The 20,001-nt window shown below is 49.3% G+C and overlaps 1 protein-coding gene and 1 long non-coding RNA gene across 2 annotated transcripts in view; both read left to right on the forward strand.

The window, feature by feature from the left end:
- Nucleotides 1–20,001, forward strand: part of LOC148342390 (uncharacterized) — a 164,601-nt gene that overhangs the window by 117,518 nt on the left and 27,082 nt on the right. The window lies entirely within an intron of this gene.
- LOC148342395 (uncharacterized) lies at nt 1,038–10,956 on the forward strand. The gene is made up of 3 exons (XR_015842222.1): nt 1,038–1,193; nt 2,033–2,201; nt 9,108–10,956. It is a non-coding gene; the product is annotated as an uncharacterized LOC148342395 (long non-coding RNA).

The raw sequence follows: 20,001 nt of genomic DNA on the forward strand, positions 1-20,001 counted from the left end.
AACTGTGCATTACATAGATGACAAGTGGCGACTGCGCACCAGAGTACTCGAGACGGCACATTTTCCCCGATGATGCACACTTGTTTATTTGTCTTGCATTGACATTTTCTTTCATTTTATTTACCATTTTTTTGTTTGGCATTATTTGCACCATGACAGCATCTTGGCGCAAGCTAATTGCAGAAAAAGATTTTGCAAGAGGTACCCTTTTTCTTTGTGACATTGTTCAAGTCATGCAAAGCAAGCTATTTCGAATGTTTATACAAAGGATTTTTGGACATTTATTTTTCATTGAAAGTAATGTGTACCAGTTGGTCAATAAAAAAAACAATCAGTACGCATTTCCTGCTTTTATTTTGATTTTAGTCCACGGGGAATTTATCGTGCATTTATCGTTATCGAGGTAAAATTGCTCAATTAATCGCGATATTGATTTTAGGTCATATCGTCCAGCCCTACCAGGGCCCCTTTAATTCTTTTAGGCATACAGATTAGAATGGAAGCAAAAAGTACCCACGATGAAACTATCTCTAAATGCAAAATGAAAAACTTGTAAACATATTTCACTTGAAGGATTCCTATTCTATCAATGACATTATGTTGCGATGGCCCCCAGTGGTCTACATCAATGTTAGGGTCTCACAACAGGTGTTCCATCACACCCACACAATAGCCTGTGTGTGCTAACTTCAGCTCGCTTCCAGAAACGTCTGTGACTATGTCAGGAATGAAATAGGGCATCAGCCGCAACGTGCTTCCTTTTTAAATGCTCGTTTATCACAGCTGTGCTGCTAAAGGAGGTTTACATCGTAGGACGTAATTTTGTGAAATACCCCCCATGGTCCGGTCCAAATCGGGGTCGCACGCATTGCTCCATGTGCAGCAGGCACAAGTCAAGGTAGCACGGTGGAAACAATATAAGACAAAGTCGCCGCATGAGCTTTGACTTGACCAAACAAAATGTGTGTTTGTCTTTTTGTGTCCTGCAGACGTCTGTGAAAACAATCTCCGTTCTGTGAAAGTGGAGCCAGACTTGACTCACATCAAAAAGGAGGAGGAGGAGGAGGAGATCAACAAGTCATCAGTGAACGTTCTCCCGATAAAGACTGAAGATGAAAACAAGGATGAGAGTGAGGACAAGAGAGGGGCGGAGCCTCCAAGCAGCAGTTCAAGTCATCACGTGAAAACAAAAGGTGATGAAGACCACTGGGGGCCATCACAAGCACACAGTGAGGACACATTATCAGACGCTCATGACAATGATGATGATAATGGGCAAGAAAACCCTTTTTCTTGCTCAGTTTGTGGTAAAAGCTTGTCTCAAAATTCAAGTTTTACAATCCACACAAGAATGCACATTGGAATGCATCTGCATCTTTGGCTTACTATGGGCTTAAAAAGGGAGACCGTCACAACCCCCTTTTCTACAAACAAGTCCAGGAACATTTAGTTCCTGGTCATAAAGTTCCTGTGGCCCAGGTGGTTTGCATCTCCGCGCAACTCAAAGTTCTTGATAATTTATGCAAATGACAATGATGATGTATCAGTGGGAGGTCTTGTGTTACTTTGTTACTCATTACTGACACCCTATAGCTGTTAAGCGTCATTGCAGTTCCAAAATAATTCAGTGAACTCTTAAAATATTATGGTGTATCTTAGTTGAATTCGAATACATATTCCAAAAACGTCTGTGACTATGTCAGGAATGAAATCGGGCATCAGCCGCAACGTGCTTCCTTTTTAAATGCTCGTGTAGTGGCAACTCTTTCGGGTTTACTTGCCACTGTAGGAGCGGGTGAATAATAACTAGCCTGACGCGACAAAACTTCCAACTCAGGATCTTCGTTTCACAAGTTTACTTATTTTCCATAACTCAAACATGACGTGGTCGAGGTCGTTGATCGATGTGGCTTGAGGTCGCTGATCGTGGTTGCCGCTGTCGGCGCTCGTTGACCAGCGTCGTTGGTGTGGCTGTCACAGTGGCTGTCAGAGTTCGTTGATCGGCGTCGTTGTTGGTTGTCGGTGATTGCAGTCACTGCTTGGCGTCGAGGAATGAAGTCGCTGCTTGGCGTCGAGGATTGAAGTCGCTGCTTGGCGTCGAGGATTGAAGTCGCTGCTTGGCGTCGAGGATTGAAGTCGCTGCTTGGCGTCGAGGGTTGAAGTCTCTGCTTGGCGTCGAGGATTGAAGTCACTGCTTGGCGGTCAGAAAAACTTTGTCACCACCACCCGACCTTCTGAATGTGTGTTTTAGGCACGTCACATGACTACTATTTATACGGCATGTCACATGACTACCTTCTCACGTGTGGCTCGTTAGGTAATCAATACCGTTTCTAAGACACGCAATGCTAAACTAAATTTTCTTCCTTCATAAAATACAATTATGCATCTCAGTAATATTTAAATAATAATAATGAATTCCAAATTAGAAAACATTCCTCAATATGGCTCTTACATTTCCGGCCCCTAATTGTTTATGCTATGGGCGGAACAATTACATAATTCTAAATACCTCAAGAGCCATTAAACACCAGATACGCTTAATCTTAAGTGTTTCACTACGATTGCTTTATCACAAACTTAAACTATCAAAGATCAAATTATCAATTGAGTCCAGTGTATGAGTCCTTAATCTTCATGTTGACTCTTGAAACAAGCAGAGCTTACTCACTGGTCTGTCCAGCTGACTGGTCTTCGTCTGCACCACTACTCGTCTTACCACACCCTTTGCATCAGGCAAGGTCTTTAGGACCCGGCCCATCATCCAGGAGTTGCGTGGTGCGGCATTGTCTGCTATCAGGACGACATCACCCTCTTGAAAGTTCCTCCTGGGTCTCGACCACTTTTGCCGATTCTGGAGTAATGGCAGGTATTCCTTGAGCCACCTGGTCCAAAACAGATCTGCAATATATTGCACCTGCCGCCATCGTCTTCGAGCATACTGGTCGTCACGGGAGAAGATTCCTGGAGGAATGTTGGGTTGTGCCTTCAGAAGTAGTAAGTGGTTTGGTGTCAAAACGTCAAGATCACTGGGGTCATCTGATGCCAGGGTGAGAGGTCTGCAGTTGATGATAGACTCCACCTCACACATGACGGTAAACAGTCTCTCATCATCCAGTGACTGTTGCCTGACGATTGAATTCAAGACCTTTCGCACCGTGCGAATCAGTCTTTCCCACACACCACCATGATGAGAAGCTGCGGGCGGGTTGAAGATCCACTTCACACCTTTCTCCATCATTGCATTAGAAATTTGTCGTTGGTTGAATTCTTGAAGGGACTCACGTAGCTCTCTCTCAGCAGCAACAAAATTGGTCCCATTGTTTGACCGCATAATCTTGACCTGACCTCTTCTGCAGATAAAGCGGCGGAGCGCATTTATGCAAGAGTCTGTGTCCAGACTGTGGGCAATCTCGATGTGGATGGCCCTTGTGGTGAGGCAGGTAAAGAGTACGCCATACCTTTTTACATGGATTCGTCCCCTCTTGACCTCAAAAGGCCCAAAAAAGTCCACTCCTACGTTCGTGAATGGAGGCTGATCTGGTGTGATGCGGTCCAATGGCAGATCGGCCATTTTCTGCTCTCCCGTTCTACTGTTAAGTCGTCTGCAGACAGTACATCTTGAAATGATGCCTCTGATTGCTGAGCTTACTTGAGGTATCCAATACCTTGTGCGCAGTTTGGCCAACATGTAGTTACGGCCGCAGTGTCCTATTTCTTTGTGGATGTGTTGCAAGATGAGAGCAGCAATCGGAGAGCTTCTACATAGAATCGCGGGGTGCTTTATCTCTTCTGGCATTGATAATTTGGAGAGCCGTCCGCCTACCCGCATGATTCCTTCCTGCAGAAAAGGATCCAATTTGTAGATTGGACTAGTCTTTCTCAAATGTCCACTGTTTTGTAAGGCAAACAGTTCTTCAGGGTAAGTTTGTTGCTGACTGAACTGTATCAGCTCTTTCTCAGCCTCTTCTAGGTCTTCTATACTGAGCAGGGTTGGCTGAAGTGTCAGCCGAAATCCTTTCATGTGCTCTGTTACCAGCTGCTCTTGTCGGCTTCGCTGGTTCTCAGTCCTCTTGATCTTGTCCATGAAGACCTTCCTTTCCTCCCTCAGGTGCAGCAGCAACTGCTTCAGCTTGAGAATCCACGCCACTGCCCTTTTCAACCTTTTCCATTCTGAGTAAAGTAGTATCAATTCATTCAACGCCAGCGTCCCTTCCTGTCCATCCTCTTCAACCTTCAAGGCATAGGACTTTACTTCAGGGTCATCTTGGAGTCGATGTTTTACCAAAGGTGCTTCAGGCCAATCCTTCTGCAACATCAGAAGGAAACTTGGGCCTAGCAACCAAGTCTTGCTTTTGATGAAATCCTTCACCTGCATTCCCCTTGAAGCACGGTCCGCCGGGTTGTCGCTGGACTTTACATAGTGCCACTGGGAAGGATGGCTATGTTCTCTTATCATTGTGACCCTATTTGCAACAAACGTCTTGAAGCGACTGTGTTCGTTGTCGATGCATCTCAAAACTGTGGTGCTGTCGGTCCAAAAGATGGAGTTTTGGAGTGGCATTTGTAGTTCACGCCGCAACATCTGATCCATCTTCACAGCCACAACTGCAGCTGTCAATTCCAGCCGTGGGATCGTTACACGTTTCAAAGGTGCTGCCTTTGCCTTTCCCATCAAAAGAGTGCAACACTTCTTCCCAGACTGGTTTGATAAGAGCAGGTAGGTAGCAGTGCCATAGCCAGTCTCTGATGCGTCAGCAAAATGGTGTAACTGTGACGACTGCACGGGTCCAAAAGTCACTGGCTTCACACACCGTCTTACGGTGAATCCCTCCAGCAGATTAATCTCTGCCAACCATTCTTTCCATCTGTGGGCATGACAGTCCTTGATCCTTTGATCCCAGCCACATTTTTCTTCACACAGGGTCCTCAGGATCTGCTTCGCGGGAAGAATAACTGGCGCCAAGAATCCTAGGGGGTCGTATAGTGCACTGACTATTGACAAAATCCCGCGCCTTGTCATAGGCCTTTCGGGAACATTCAGTTGAAATTTAAAACTGTCTGAGGTGGTGCACCATTGGACACCCAAAGCATGCTCCATGGGAGGAATGTTGTGGCTTAGATCCAAGTCTTTCATCCCAGTTGCAAGGTCCTCTTCTGGGATGGTCTTCAGAACAGTCTTACTGGAACTGACCCACTTTGTCAACTTAAAGCCACCCAAGGCGCACAATGCTCTTAGATTCTTCACAAGCTGAATTGCTTGAGCCTCCGAGGGGACTGACTTTAAGCAGTCATCCACGTAAAAGTTATTGAGAACAGTATCTACTGCTTCCGTATATGCTGTTCCTCCGTTGTCTTCAGCTGTTTTCCTCAAGGCGTAAGATGAGCAACTGGGTGAAGATGCAGCACCGAAAAGGTGTACAGTCATTCTGAATTCTTCCATCTCTTCACTCAGGTTGCCCTCTGGCCACCACAGGAACCGGAGAAGATCTGCATCCTCTTCAGGCACCTTGACTTGATAGAACATGGCCTTGATATCAGCCATCAATGCCACTGGTTCTTGCCTGAATCGGACAAGAACACCAATCACGGTGTTGGTAAGATTTGGGCCCTGCAGCAACTCATCGTTAAGAGAGAATCCTCTGTAGGTTACTGTGCAATCGAAGACAACACGAATCTTGTTTTTCTTGGGGTGGTACACCCCGTGGTGAGGAATGTACCACACTCTGCCATCCTCACGCAGCAACTGCTCCTTGGGAATCTTGACAGCATATCCATTATCAATGACGTCCTTCATGAATGTCTTGTAGTCCTCATGGAAACCTGCGTGTCGTTTCAATTTCCCTTTCAGGCTGATGGCGCGCTGTTCGGCGATACAGCGATTGTTTGGCATCCTGACTGCCGCGTTTCTTAGTGGCAGGCTCACGCAGTAATGTCCATCCACCAGTCTAGCAGAACTGTTCACCAGAGTCATGAACTTGCAGTCTTCCCTTGACATTTCTTCTTTCTCCTCACAGATGCGTTCTGGGAAATCTGCATCATATTGTTGTCTTAACAACTGTTCTATTTCCACAACTGAAAGATAATTGACTGTGTGGGTTTTTCCAGTGTGGCTCTCCATTTTCAAACTTCGTAGAGGCCCATTTACTACCCATCCTAAGGCGGTTCTGACGGCATAGGGACCACCTCCTTCAGCATGAATCACTTGCCATGGCTCCATGGCCTTCGGGACGTTGTTGCCTATGAGCAGGCCGATTGTAGAATTGATTTGAGGCAGAGTCACATCTTTCAGATAAGGCCAACATGCAATGTCTTCCTGTTTGGGAATGCTTTCCTTCTGAACCGGAATGAAGCTGTGGGTGAATACTCTAGGCAGGTCGATGTATACGTCTTCCTCCAGCCCACACACTTGTAAGTCTGACAAGACAAATGTCTTCAACACATTATTGTCATCTGCCCTGCTACAGCTCATGGTGTTGAGAAGAATTTGTGTTCTTCGGCCCCTGAGTTTCAGCTTTCTTAGAAGGTCTTCCGTGCAAAAGCTTGCGGTGCTGCCAGGATCTATAAAGGCATATGTTTCCACATATCTATCACTTCTCTTAGATTTGACCTTGACAGGCAAGACCGCTAATGCACATTTGCTTCCGGCCCCAATATAGGAACAAGCTTCATGAGACACACATGCGTTGGAGATTTCTTCACTCTCCGAGCAGTTCTCTGTCCTCCTTTCAGTAGCCACATTGTCCTTTTTCTTATCAGTGAGCGCACTGTCTTCCTTCTTCTCTATGTGCAACAAATCTGGATGTCTTTGCGAACATATTTGACACCATGTTCTCTTTTTACAGTCTTTGCTGAGGTGTCCTGGGAAAAGACATCCAAAGCACAGGCCTTTGGATTTCAGTAAATCCAATCTTTTCTGGAGTGGTTGTTCTCTAATTTTTCTGCACTCCGCCATAGTATGTTTATTTTGGCAGTAGACACAGGGCTTCTGCATAGCAAAATTAACAGTTTTCTTGACTGCTACATTTTGTTCCTTTTCTCCTTGTGGCGCTTCAACTCCTGTAGCGAAACTGCTACTTTCCCGCCGACTACTTTTCTTGCAATGATAGTCTCTTTTGTTCTTTCCTTCCTTTGTCGCGTCAGGCTAGTTATTATTCACCCGCTCCTACAGTGGCAAGTAAACCCGAAAGAGTTGCCACTACATAAAGTCAGAAAAACTTCGCCTGGAAGCCAGGAAACCCTCGCCAGAAAGACAGAGAACTTACCTGGACATCCAGAAAGCCTTCACCGGATGATCGACACGGATCGGATCCACTGAAGGAGAAAGCAGGTTGAGGAAGTGAGCTGCTAACGTTGCTACGTTAGCCTGCCACCGCGCTTCACCGTCACTGCGTCACTCAAGCCAAGTGGAAGTCATTCAGTCAGAGCGGGAGCTCTCGGCTGGTTCATTCATAAATGTTTGAAACCATCTGCTGATAAGATAATTGCTGCACTGTGAAGAATACAAGGACATTAGCACTTGACGATGGAAAGGTTCCATTATTTGGACATTTGCTGGTGAACGGAGCAGTAGTTAATAAAGATGGCAAACGACCCAGAGAATGAACAGACGCCCGCAGATTTTGGCCAAAAGAGGGCACCAAAGCCCACTGAAAAGGCATTGCAAGAAAAACTGCGTCGCCTGATTGGAAAAAGGAAAAGCAAGCTTGGCGACAAAACTTCCAACTCAGGATCTTCGTTTCACAAGTTTACTAATATTTCCATAACTCAAACATGACGTGGTCGAGGTCGTTGATCGATGTGGCTTGAGGTCGCTGATCGTGGTTGCCGCTGTCGGCGCTCGTTGACCAGCGTCGGTGGTGTGGCTGTCAGAGTTCGCTGATCGGCGTCGTTGTTGGAGTCGCTGCTTGCGTCGAGGTATGAAGTTGCTGCTTGGCGTCGATGATTGAAGTCGCTGCTTGGCGTCGAGGGTTGAAGTCGCTGCTTGGCGTCGTGGGTTGAAGTCGCTGCTTGGCGTCGAGGGTTGAAGTCGCTGCTTGGCGTCGAGGGTTGAAGTCGCTGCTTGGCGTCGAGGGTTGAAGTCGCTGCTAAGCAACGACTTAAAGCAGTGACTGCAATCACCGACAACCAACAACGACGCCGATCAACGAACTCTGACAGCCACTGTGACAGCCACACCAACGACGCTGGTCAACGAGCGCCGACAGCGGCAACCACGATCAGCGACCTCAAGCCACATCGATCGACGACCTCGACCACGTCATGTTTGAGTTATGGAAATATTAGTAAACTTGTGAAACGAAGATCCTGAGTTGGAAGTTTTGTCGCGTCAGGCTAGTTATTATTCACCCGCTCCTACAGTGGCAAGTAAACCCGAAAGAGTTGCCACTACATAAAGTCAGAAAAACTTTGTCACCACCAACCGACTCGTTAGGTAATAAATACCGTTTCTAAGACACGCAATGCTAAACTAAATTTTCTTCCTTCATAAAATACAATTATGCATCTCAGTAATATTTAAATAATAATAATGACTTCCAAATTAGAAAACATTCCTCAATATGGCTCTTACAATCACAACCCCCTTTTCTACCAACAAGCCCAGGAACATTTAGTTCCCAGAGTGAGAGCCAAAGATTTCTTCTCTCATGTGGCTTTTTATTGAAGCAGATTTGAAGATGCAAACTCAAACAGAATGGACACACTTTGACTTTATCACACCCATCCACACGCTTCCTTTTGTTCTAACGGTTTCAGCTTCCAAAACATCTTTGGGTCACACTTCTGCTAAACGGTTTCCCGTCGAACACAGTTCAAGACATGCATCTGTTTTTGTGGCTTCCTGCTAAACTGCCAGCATAGACACAACTCTGTTACCACTGAACTCACGTTTTCCTGTTTAAGAGGTCCATGTTTTTGTGACCTTTTATTAACCTGTAAGCATCGTTTTGAAACATGATGACATGACAAATTTAATTTCTTTAACACCGGGTCGCACGCATTGCTCCGTGTGCGGCAGGCACAAGTCATGTAGAAACAATATCAGACAAAGTCGCCACATGAGGTTTGACTTGACCAAACCAAATGTGTCTTTCTGTGTCATACAGACGTCAGTGAAAACGGTCTCCGTTCTGTGAAAGAAGAGCCAGACTTGACTCACATCAAAAAGGAGGAGGAGGAGGAGATCAACAAGTCACCACTGAACGTTGTCCCTATAAAGAGTGAAGATGCAAACAAGGATGTGAGTGAGGACAACAGAGGTGCGGAGCCTCCAAGCAGTAGTTCAAGTCATCACGTGACAACAGAAGGTGATGCTAATCACTGGGGGCCAACACAAGCACATAATGAGGACACATTATCACGCTCTCCTGATGATGATGATGGGCAAGCCAAAAGTGAAAGGGCATGTCACACTGACTGTTGGGTATGTTCTCACTGTGGGAAATCATTAACTTCAAAGTTCTCTTTAAAACGGCACACAAGAACCCACGGTAAAGAAAAAACTCTTTCTTGCTCAGTTTGTGGCAAGAGTTTCTCTTTTAAGTCAGCTTGAACAAGTCACACAAGAACACACAGTGGAGAAAAACCCTTTTCTTGCTCAATTTGTGGCAAAAGCTTCTCTCAAAAGTCTATTTTAACAGAACATAGAAGAACTCATCGTGGAGGAAAACCTTTTTCCTGCTCAGTTTGTGGCAAAAGCTTCTCTGATAACTCAACTTTAACAAAACATAGAAGAACACACAGTGGAGAAAAACCTTTTTCCTGCTCTGTTTGTAGCAAAAGTTTCTCTCAAAAGTCTAATTTAACAAGCCACGAAAGAACACACAGTGGAGAAAAACCCTTTTCCTGCTCAGTTTGTGGAAAATGCTTCTCTCGAAAGTATCATTTAAGAGAACATATAAGAACACATAGTGAAGGAAAACCTTTTTCCTGCTCGGTTTGTGGCAAAAGCTTCTCTGATAAGGCAACTTTAACAAAACATAGAAGAACACATGGTGTGGAAAAACCTTTTGCCTGCTCAGTTTGTGGTAAACGCTTCTCTCGAAAGTCTGATTTAAAAATACACACAAGAACACACACTGGAGAAAAACCTTTTTCATGCTCAGTTTGTGCCAAGAGTTTCTCTCGAAAGGCACATTTACGAAGCCACACAAGCACACACAGTGGAGACAAGCCATTCAGTTGCAGCGTTTGTGCTAAAAAATTCTCCACTAAACAGAGTGCTGAGAGACACAATTGTGCTGGCGAGAATTGCAGCAATCCTTGGAGTTTAAAAAAAGGACAAAAAAATAACTGAAGGAACCTACTCTTTGTGGTAAGATGTAAATGTGATTTTGAATAAAATATGATAAATTTAATTTTGCAAAGCTTTTTTACTGACACAAAGCCAATGTGATCAGTGCCAGAAGAAGCAACGTGTCTGAGTGATGATTAATTTTTTTGTGTGTTTACATCAAACATGTATATGAAGTTAATTGCCTTTGCTTGGAACAACATTTGTTAACATTATGCTTTTCAGTTGTCTTTTTAATCGTACCTAATGGAAAAGGTGTGAGAAAAAACGGTGCTTATGAAATCGGTGCCTTCCACAATCATCAATAAAATCACTTGTTCCGCTTGCTCAACTGGCCTTCATTACGCTGTGAAAAGGTGAAAAACATAACTAGAAGTTGAACTATAAAATGAACAAGAAAAAGAAACGCAAATCGTCTCAGTTTGTCTCAAAGGTTTTGGTATGTCAGGAGTTGGCAACTTGATGGCGACTGGAGTCAGCGTTTATTTGTCACCACGGAGGAGATTATCCGCATCACGCAGTTTGTTGCTGCTGCTGTCTGAATTGGAAAAGTGAATTACCATAGTTTCATGAATACTGAAATGAATCATGAAATATTTAACTAATTAAATAAACACTGAAATAAATAACACTCTAACATTTCAATAATAAAATAGTGTAAAATTTCAATTTAAAATCCACAACCATACACAGAGTTAATTAAATTAAAAATAAATATAGAATTATTAACTAAATATTGGACAAATTAAAGGCTCCAAATTTTGAAAGATAAACAATAATCAAATTTTAATTATTAAGAATAAATAAAATAATTCCACACATATTTAAATGAACAAATATGAAGACAAATATTCAAGATTGAAATCAAAAGTATTTAAAAATATTAAATATATCATTGCAATATTGTTATCATTGCAGTATTTTCAATCATTCAGTATTTTTTATCATTACAGTGTTTCCCCCTCTGCATAATGGACAGGCATTAGGAGTGTTCCCTTACACATCTATACGTTTATACTGTGTATATTTGCATGCTTTTTCTGAATGTCTGCTGCTAATGTTATACATTAACGGCTACATTACGCCGCAGACTCTGTGTGATCTATATCTTTGCTGCTGTAACACCTCAAATTTCCCCATTGTGGGACTAATAAAGGACATCTTTATCTTTATCTTTAAATATATAAAGATATAAAAACATTTGGATACATATTGTAGTAATACATAAGCAAGCTTAAATAATTACATGAAAATCGAATTAAATACTGAAAGAGGTAAAAAAAAGTGAAAAAAAAAACTTAAATATTGAAGTGAGTATACAATTAAATGAATAAACAACAAACACCTCATGGAAAATATAATGTATCAACATTTGTCAAACCACAATGTGAAATTTTGATCTGTAAGATTTCTTTCTTGCATATTCTTAAAGAATCTTCATTATTGTTTTTCTTTTACTTTTTTAGTGACTTAACAGCTCAATCCATGTGAAATGTCCCCTTGTGTGAAAGAAAACATCACATGCAAAAAATAAAGAGCAACCTATTGTTTTTTCGGACAATCAAGGCACCATAGCACTGTCGAAAAAGCCTGTAAAAAGGCAACGGTGCAAACTTGACAGAAAGTATCACTTTATCACGTCAGCTGTTAATAATGGGAAAATAGATTTGGGATAGTCACTGATGGTGTAGTGGTACAGTCGCCTGATTTGTGTGCGGGCAGCATGGGTTCGGTTCTCACTCAGTGACAGTGTCTATATCTACCTTGTGCCTGGCTGGCGACCAGTTCAAGGAGTTGTGCGCCCTTCGCCCATAGACACCTGGGATAGGTTCCTGTGATCCTTTACAGCAGGGGTGGGAAAACTTTTTGATTGGCGGGCCACAATGGGTTCTAAAAATTTGACAGACGGGCCGGACCAGGAGCAGATGGATAAAGTGTTTTGGTAACCTCGCCTTGTCTGAGAAAAAAAAATACATTTGATTTTAAATGAAAGTGAAAAACAGCTTTACAACAATATGTATGTCTTTGAAAAAACACAGTATTTTGAAAATAAAACATGAACAAGGTTGATTCATTTAATTTTTTTCAAGTTCAGCGAGCCGGATTAAAACGTTTAACGGGCCGCATGTGGCCCCCGGGCCGTAGTTCGCCCACACCTGCGGTACAGGATAATCTGTGTGAAATACTGTCCAACCGACAACATGGTGGCAATGTTTTAACAAAATCGGCAATAAAAGTTAAGTTGAAGACGTTTGTCAAGTTCATATTTCGGAACTGTCAGAGAAGTTTCTAAACAGGACCCTTCGGACTTTCCCGAACACGAAACCCTGGATGTCCAGCCAGGTTCGCTCACTCCTCACGGCCCGTGACACTGCCTTCAGGTCAGGTGACAGAGACATGTACAGTGTGGCCTGTGCTGACCTGAAAAAAGGCATTAAGCGAGCCAAAACAGACTACAAGGGAGGCTGGAGTCCCACCTTGCCAGCAACAGACCACAGGAGGTGTGGCAGGGTCTACGGAGCATCACGAACTGCCGAGCCAGTAGCATAACGTCTGTTGACCTGAGTACGTTGCTGGCGGAGGAGCTATACCCCTTCTTTGCTCGCTTTGACTCACCCCAACCGTCACACTCCCGCACTCCATGCCTCAACTCCCCCTCACTCACCATAGAGGAACACGATGTGAGGCGTGCGCTCCTGGATATTAACCCCAGGAAAGCTACTGGACCCGACGGAATACCAGACATATTCCTCAGAGCATGTGCCCATCAACTATCACATGTTTTTTGCAGGATCTTCAACCGCTCCCTGGCTCAACAGTCATCCCCTCCTGCTTGAAAACTTCCACCATTATTCCTGGCCCCAAAAAGTCACCCACAATCCACCAGAATGACGACCGCCCTGTTGCTCTGACGCCAGTCGTCATGAAGTGCTTCGAGAGGCTGGTTCTCCAGCACATCAGGGACTGCCTTCCTCCCACTCTGGACCCCTACCAGTTTGCATACCGGGCTAACAGATCCACTGAGGACGCCATCGACACTGCTCTGCATGTGTGCTGGGCCACCTGGAACAACAGCAGAGCTATGCCAGGATGCTCTTTGTGGACTACAGCTCGACATTCAACAGGATAATACCAGACATCCTCATCTCCAAACTGGACATTCTCGGTCTCCCTGCCCTCACACGCATCTGGATTAAGGACTTTCTGACCAACAGACCCCAGATTGTGTTGCTCGGCCCCTACATGTCCTCCACCCGAACGCTGAGCACCGGTTCCCCTCAAGGATGCGTGCTGAGTCCTCTCCTATACGCCCTCTACACCTACGACTGCAGCCCGGCCCACGGCAACAACACCATCGTCAAATTTGCCGACGACATGACAGTGGTCGGTCTGATCTCGAAAGGTGACGAGGCAGCCTACAGGGAGGAGGTCCAGAGACTAACGGCTTGGTGTGAGGACAACAGACTGCAACTTAACATTTCAAAAACAAAGGAGATCGTCATTGACTTTAGGAGGAATAAGACTGTGCCACACGTCCTCTACATCAGAGGCGAATGTGTGGAGAGGGTCCACACGTTCAAGTTCCTGGGAGTACAGATCTCCGACGACCTTTCTTGGACTCACAACACCACAGCAGTGGTAAAGAAGGTCCACCAGCGTCTGCACTTCCTGAGGGTCCTCAGGAAATTCAACCTGGACAAGAAGCTGTTGCTGACCTTCGACCACTTGTCCATCGAAAGCCTGCTGACCTACTGTGTCTCCACCTGGTACAGCGGCTGCACTGAGGCGGACAGAGTGAGGCTCCAGAGGACAGTCAAAACAGCGCAAAGGATTATTGGCTGCCTTCTCCCCTCACTGTCGGACATCTACACCGCCCGGTGCCTCAGAAGGGCTCTCAACATCGTCAAAGACAATACCCACCCAAACTCACACCTGTTCGACCTGATGCCCTCTGGCAGGCGCTACAGATGCATCAAATCGAGGACCAATAGACTGAGAAACAGTTACTTTCAGACAGCCATCTCTATTCTGAACTCTCACACACACACACGAGACCACCCTTACCTTGCAGAACAGCATCGTTGTCATGATCCGCGTCGGGCATGACAGGAGTTTTGTCATTGTTTACGTGTGCATGCGGGGTTGTTATTGCTTTCGTCACCTCCCTGCCATGTGCACCTTGTTTTTGTTGTCAGCTGAGTGGGGCGTTTCCCCTCAGCACTCTTTCCTCACCAGCCACGCACCTGTTCCCCGTTAGTAATCACCCACCTGATCTCCATCTGCCGCCTAATTCCTGGACTATTTAAACACCTCATGCCATCAACCCAGTGTCGGGTCATTTTCCCGTGTATCTCGCTTTGCTGCCGCTACTTTGGACTGTCACGACCACGCCCTGTTCCCGTTCATGCTCTTTGTCATCGTTCCCTGTCCGCTTAGTTCGTTCCCGTCTCGTTTTTGTTCCTTGTCCTCGTTCCAGTTTAGTCTCGTTTAGTTCCCCTTTGTTATTTTGCACCTTGCCACGTGTTTGTCCTTGTTTTGACCCTGTCAATAAATTCCCTTCAAGTTACACCTTCCCCTGCCTCCTCGCCTTTTGGGTCCACCTCCTCGTCGCCGCAAGGCGATACCTGACAGAATGACCCGACCACGAAAGAAGGACCCAGCGAGGGGCTCGCGGCGGCGTCATGGACACCGCCGCACGGACCCCCCCCACCAACCCGCCGATCAGCTCAGCGCCACGTCTGCCACGCTACCCGCTTACGAGGACGAGCTCGCAAGTGTCGTCTACCTGCTGGACTCCCGCCGCACTGAGCTGAGTGCAAAACTGGCCCAGATAGCGGAGCGGGTGGCCTCGATAGCGGAGAAGGGCGCCGCCGAGGCACCACCCCGGGAGACTCTCAAGGAGCTGACAGCTCAGATCGCGGCGCTGGAGGTCAAGACGGTGGAGAGCATGAGGCAGTTTTCCTCGCTGCAGGCCCAGCTGGCTGACAGAAAGCAGGCTGAAAGGGTTCACGCCTCCATGTCAGCTGCAACCACCCACGTCGCCTCCACGTCAGCTGCCGCAACCCACGTCGCCTCCACGCCAGCTGCAGCAGCCCATGCAGCCTCCCCGTCAGCTGCCCACACCATGCAGCCTCCAGTGCCGGTCCCTCATCGGACGCCGCCTCCAGAGCCCCACTCCGACTCCCCGCCAGCTGCTGAGCCCCGTCCCGGCGCCCCGCCAGCTGCTGAGCCCCGTCCCGGCTCCCCGCCAGCTGCTGAGCCCCGTCCCGGCTCCCCGCCAGCTGCTGAGCCCCGTCCCGGCTCCCCGCCAGCTGCTGAGCCCTGTTCCGGCTCCTCCCCAGCTGCCGAGCCCCGTCCCGGCTCCTCGATCGCTGATGAGCCCCGTTCCGGCTCCCCACCAGCTGCTGAGCCCTGTCCCGGCTCCCCGCCAGCTGTTGAGTCCCGTCCCGACTCCCTGCCAGCTGTTGAGTCCCGTCCCGGCTCCCCGCCAGCTGCTGAGCCCCGTCCCGGCTCCCCGCCAGCTGCTGAGCCCTGTTCCGGCTCCTCCCCAGCTGCTGAGTCCCGTTCCGGCTCCCCGCCAGCTGCTGAGCCCTGTTCCGGCTCCTCCCCAGCTGCCGAGCCCCGTTCCGGCTCCCCGCCCGCTGCTGAGCCCTGTTCCGGCTCCCCGCCAGCTGCTGAGCCCTGTTCCGGCTCCTCCCCAGCTGTTGAGTCCCGTCCCGGCTCCCAGGCAGCGGATGAGTCCCGTTCCGGCTCCCCGCCAGCTGATAAGCCTTGTCCCGGGTCCCCCCGAGCTGCTGGGACCCGTTCTGGCCTCCCGAGAGCTGCTGACACCCGTTCCGAAGCCTCGCCAGCGCTTCAAGTCCATTTTCCGGCGGAGCACGTCCTGCGTCCGCCACCAGTCCTGGTTCCGGCGGAGCACACTTTGCGTCCGCCACCAGTCCCGGTTCCGGCGAAGCACGCCCTGCGTCCGCCACCAGTCCCTGTTCCGGCGGAGCACGCCCTGCGTCCGCCACCAGTCCCTGTTCCGGCGGAGCACGCCCTGCGTCCGCCACCAGTCCCTGTTCCGGCGGAGCACGCCCTGCGTCCGCCACAAGTCCCTGTTCCGGCGGAGCACGCCCTGCGTCCGTCACAAGACCCTGTTCCGGCGGAGCACGCCCTGCGTCCGCCACAAGTCCCTGTTCCGGCGGAGCACGCCCTGCGTCCGCCACAAGACCCTGTTCCGGCGGAGCACGCCCTGCGTCCGCCACAAGTCCCTGTTCCGGCGGAGCACGCCCTGCGTCCGCCACAAGTCCCTGTCCCGGCGGAGCACGCCCTGCGTCCGCCACCAGTCCCTGTCCCGGCGGCGCACGCCCTGCGTCCCCCACCAGTCCCTGTCCCGGCGGAGCACGCCCTGCGTCCGCCACCAGTCCCTGTCCCGGCGGAGCACGCCCTGCGTCCGCCACCAGTCTCTGTCCCGGCGGAGCACGCCCTGCGTCCGCCACCAGTCCCTGTCCCGGCGGAGCACGCCCTGCGTCCGCCACCAGTCCCTGTCCACGCTGCGCCCGGTCCGCCACCGCTCCAAATCCCTGCCTCGGCGGCGCCAGACGGTCCGCCGCCGCCCCAATTCCCTGTCCCGGCGGCGCCAGACGGTCCGCCGCCGCCCCAATTCCCTGTCCCGGCGGCACCCGAGGACACGCCATCGCTTCCCGTCGCTACCTCGGCGGTGCTCGACGATCCACCGTCACCCCAAGCTCCTGTTTCGGCGGTGCTCGACGATCCACCGGCGCTCCAGTTCCCTGCCTCGGCAGTGAACGACGACCCGCCGTCGCCTCTCGCCTTTGGCCCGGCGGTGCCAGAGGAACCACCGCCACTCCTCGCCTCTGGCCCGGCGGTGCCAGAGGAACCACCGCCACTCCTCGCCTCTGTCTCGGCGACTTCTGACGATCCGCCACTGCTCCTGGTTCCTGCCTCGGTGGTGGACGACGACTCGCCATCGCTTCTCGTCTCTGCCTCGGTGGCGCTCGACGAACCACCGCCGCATCTTGTCTCTGCCTCAGCAGCGCCCGACGAAGCGCCACCGCTCCACGTTCCTGTCTCGGCGGGGTTCGAGGACCTGCCGCCGCTCCACGTTCCTGTCCCGGCGGGGTTCGAGGACCAGCCGCCGCGCCACGTTCCTGTCTCGGCGGGGCTCGACGACCAGCCGTCGCTCCCCGTTCCTGTCTCGGCGAAGTTCGACGACCAGCCGCCGCTCCACGTTCCTGTCTCGGCGGGGTTCGAGGACCTGCCGCCGCTCCACGTTCCTGTCCCGGCGGGGTTCGAGGACCAGCCGCCGCGCCACGTTCCTGTCTCGGCGGGGTTCGAGGACCAGCCGCCGCTCCACGTTCCTGTCTCGGCGGGGCTCGACGACCGGCCGTCGCTCCCCGTTCCTGTCTCGGCGTGGTTCGACGACCAGCCGCCGCTCCACGTTCCTGTCTCGGCGAGGTTCGACGACCAGCCGCCGCCGCCGCTCCACGTTCCTGTCTCGGCGGGGTTCGACGACCAGCCGCCGCCCCAAGTGCCTGCCTCGACGGCGGTCGACGTCCCACCGCCGCGTCTCGTCCCGGCTCCGGCGGGGTCCGGCGTTCCACCGTGCCTCGTCTCCGTCTCTGCGGCGTCCGACGTCCCGCCATCGCTCCAAGTTCCTGCCTCGGCTGCGCCCGCCTCAACGCCGGTCCAAGCTCCGTCCTCTGCAGCACCCAGCGTCCCGCCGCCGCCCCTCGTCTCAGCCCCATCAGCGGACTCCAGGTGGCGTTCGGGTCGTCCCGGACGTCCGCCGGAATGGCCCCATCGGGACGCACTGGTCTGGCCACCCGCACGGCCCCCTGAAGGGCCACGAAAGGACTCGCTGGTCTGGCCCCCCGGGCATCCGCCAGACCGGCCGCGATCACGGGTCGTGGACCCACCTCCCGACCCCTTCCGCCCACCCTCGTTCTTGGACTTTGCTTCGTTTTGTGTTTTCTTTGGGACGTCTGGAATCCGTCCCTTGAGGGGGGGTACTGTCATGATCCGCGTCGGGCATGACAGGAGTTTTGTCATTGTTTACGTGTGCATGCGGGGTTGTTATTGCTTTCGTCACCTCCCTGCCATGTGCACCTTGTTTTTGTTGTCAGCTGAGTGGGGCGTTTCCCCTCAGCACTCTTTCCTCACCAGCCACGCACCTGTTCCCCGTTAGTAATCACCCACCTGATCTCCATCTGCCGCCTAATTCCTGGACTATTTAAACACCTCATGCCATCAACCCAGTGTCGGGTCATTTTCCCGTGTATCTCGCTTTGCTGCCGCTACTTTGGACTGTCACGACCACGCCCTGTTCCCGTTCATGCTCTTTGTCATCGTTCCCTGTCCGCTTAGTTCGTTCCCGTCTCGTTTTTGTTCCTTGTCCTCGTTCCAGTTTAGTCTCGTTTAGTTCCCCTTTGTTATTTTGCACCTTGCCACGTGTTTGTCCTTGTTTTGACCCTGTCAATAAATTCCCTTCAAGTTACACCTTCCCCTGCCTCCTCGCCTTTTGGGTCCACCTCCTCGTCGCCGCAAGGCGATACCTGACAATCGTGATGTGTTTTTTTATATACCCTATTCAGTATTATTTTCCATTGCACTCTCTTATTTATCCAATTTATATATTTGTCTGTATTATTGTTGTATTGCACTGAAGAGGGGAGCTCTCTAATCTCGTTGCACACTTGAGTACAATGACAATAAAGGGATTTCTAATTCTAATTCTAAATAGGGGTCGCACGCATTGCTCCGTATGCGGCAGGCACAAGTCAAGGTAGCACGGTAGAAACAATATAAGACAAAGTCGCCGCCTGAGCTTTGACTTGACCAAACCAAATTTGTCTTATTGTGTCCTGCAGACGTCAGTGAATACAATCTCCGTTCCGTGAAAGAGGAGCCAGACTTGACTCTCATAAAAAAGGAGGAGGAGGAGGAGATCAACAAGTCACCACTGAACTTTGTCCCTATAAAGACTGAAGATGAAAACAAGGATGAGAGTGAGGACAACAGAGGGGCGGAGCCTCCAAGCAGCAGTTCAAGTCGTCACGTGGCAACAGAAGGTGACGAAGACCACTGGGGTCCATCACAAGCACATAATGAGGACACATTATCAGACGCTCATGACGATGATGATACTAATGATGATGATGGGCATGGCAAAGGTGAAAGGGCATGTCACACTGACAATTGGGTATGTTCTCAGTGTGGGAAATCATCAACTTTAAAGTTGTCTTTAAAACGGCACACAAGAACACACAGTGGAGAAGAAACTCTTTCCTGCTCAGTTTGCGGTAAATGCTTCTCTCGAAAATCTCCTTTAGTAAGGCACACAAGAACGCACAGTGGAGAAAAACCTTTTTCCTGCTCAGTTTGTAGGAAAAGTTTCACTCAAAAATCAACTTTAACAAGGCACGCAAGAACGCACGGTGGCGAAAAACCCTTTTTCTGCTCAGTTTGTGGAAAGAGTTTCTATCGTAAGTCGCATTTAACGAGCCACACACACTGGAGACAAGCCATTCAGTTGCAGCGTTTGTGCTAAAAAATTCTTTTCTAAAAAGGGTGCTGAGAGACACAATTGTGCTGGTGAGAATTGCAGCGATCCTTGAAGCTTAAAAAAAGACAACAAAAAACTGAAGGAATTGACTCTTTGTGATAAGATGTAAATGTGATTTTGAATCAAATATGTTATACAG

Source organism: Idiotropiscis lumnitzeri, chromosome 2 (assembly GCF_059441095.1).
Source record: "Idiotropiscis lumnitzeri isolate Australia: NSW breed Sydney's pygmy pipehorse chromosome 2, RoL_Ilum_1.0, whole genome shotgun sequence".
Classification (NCBI taxonomy): Eukaryota; Metazoa; Chordata; class Actinopteri; order Syngnathiformes; family Syngnathidae; genus Idiotropiscis; species Idiotropiscis lumnitzeri.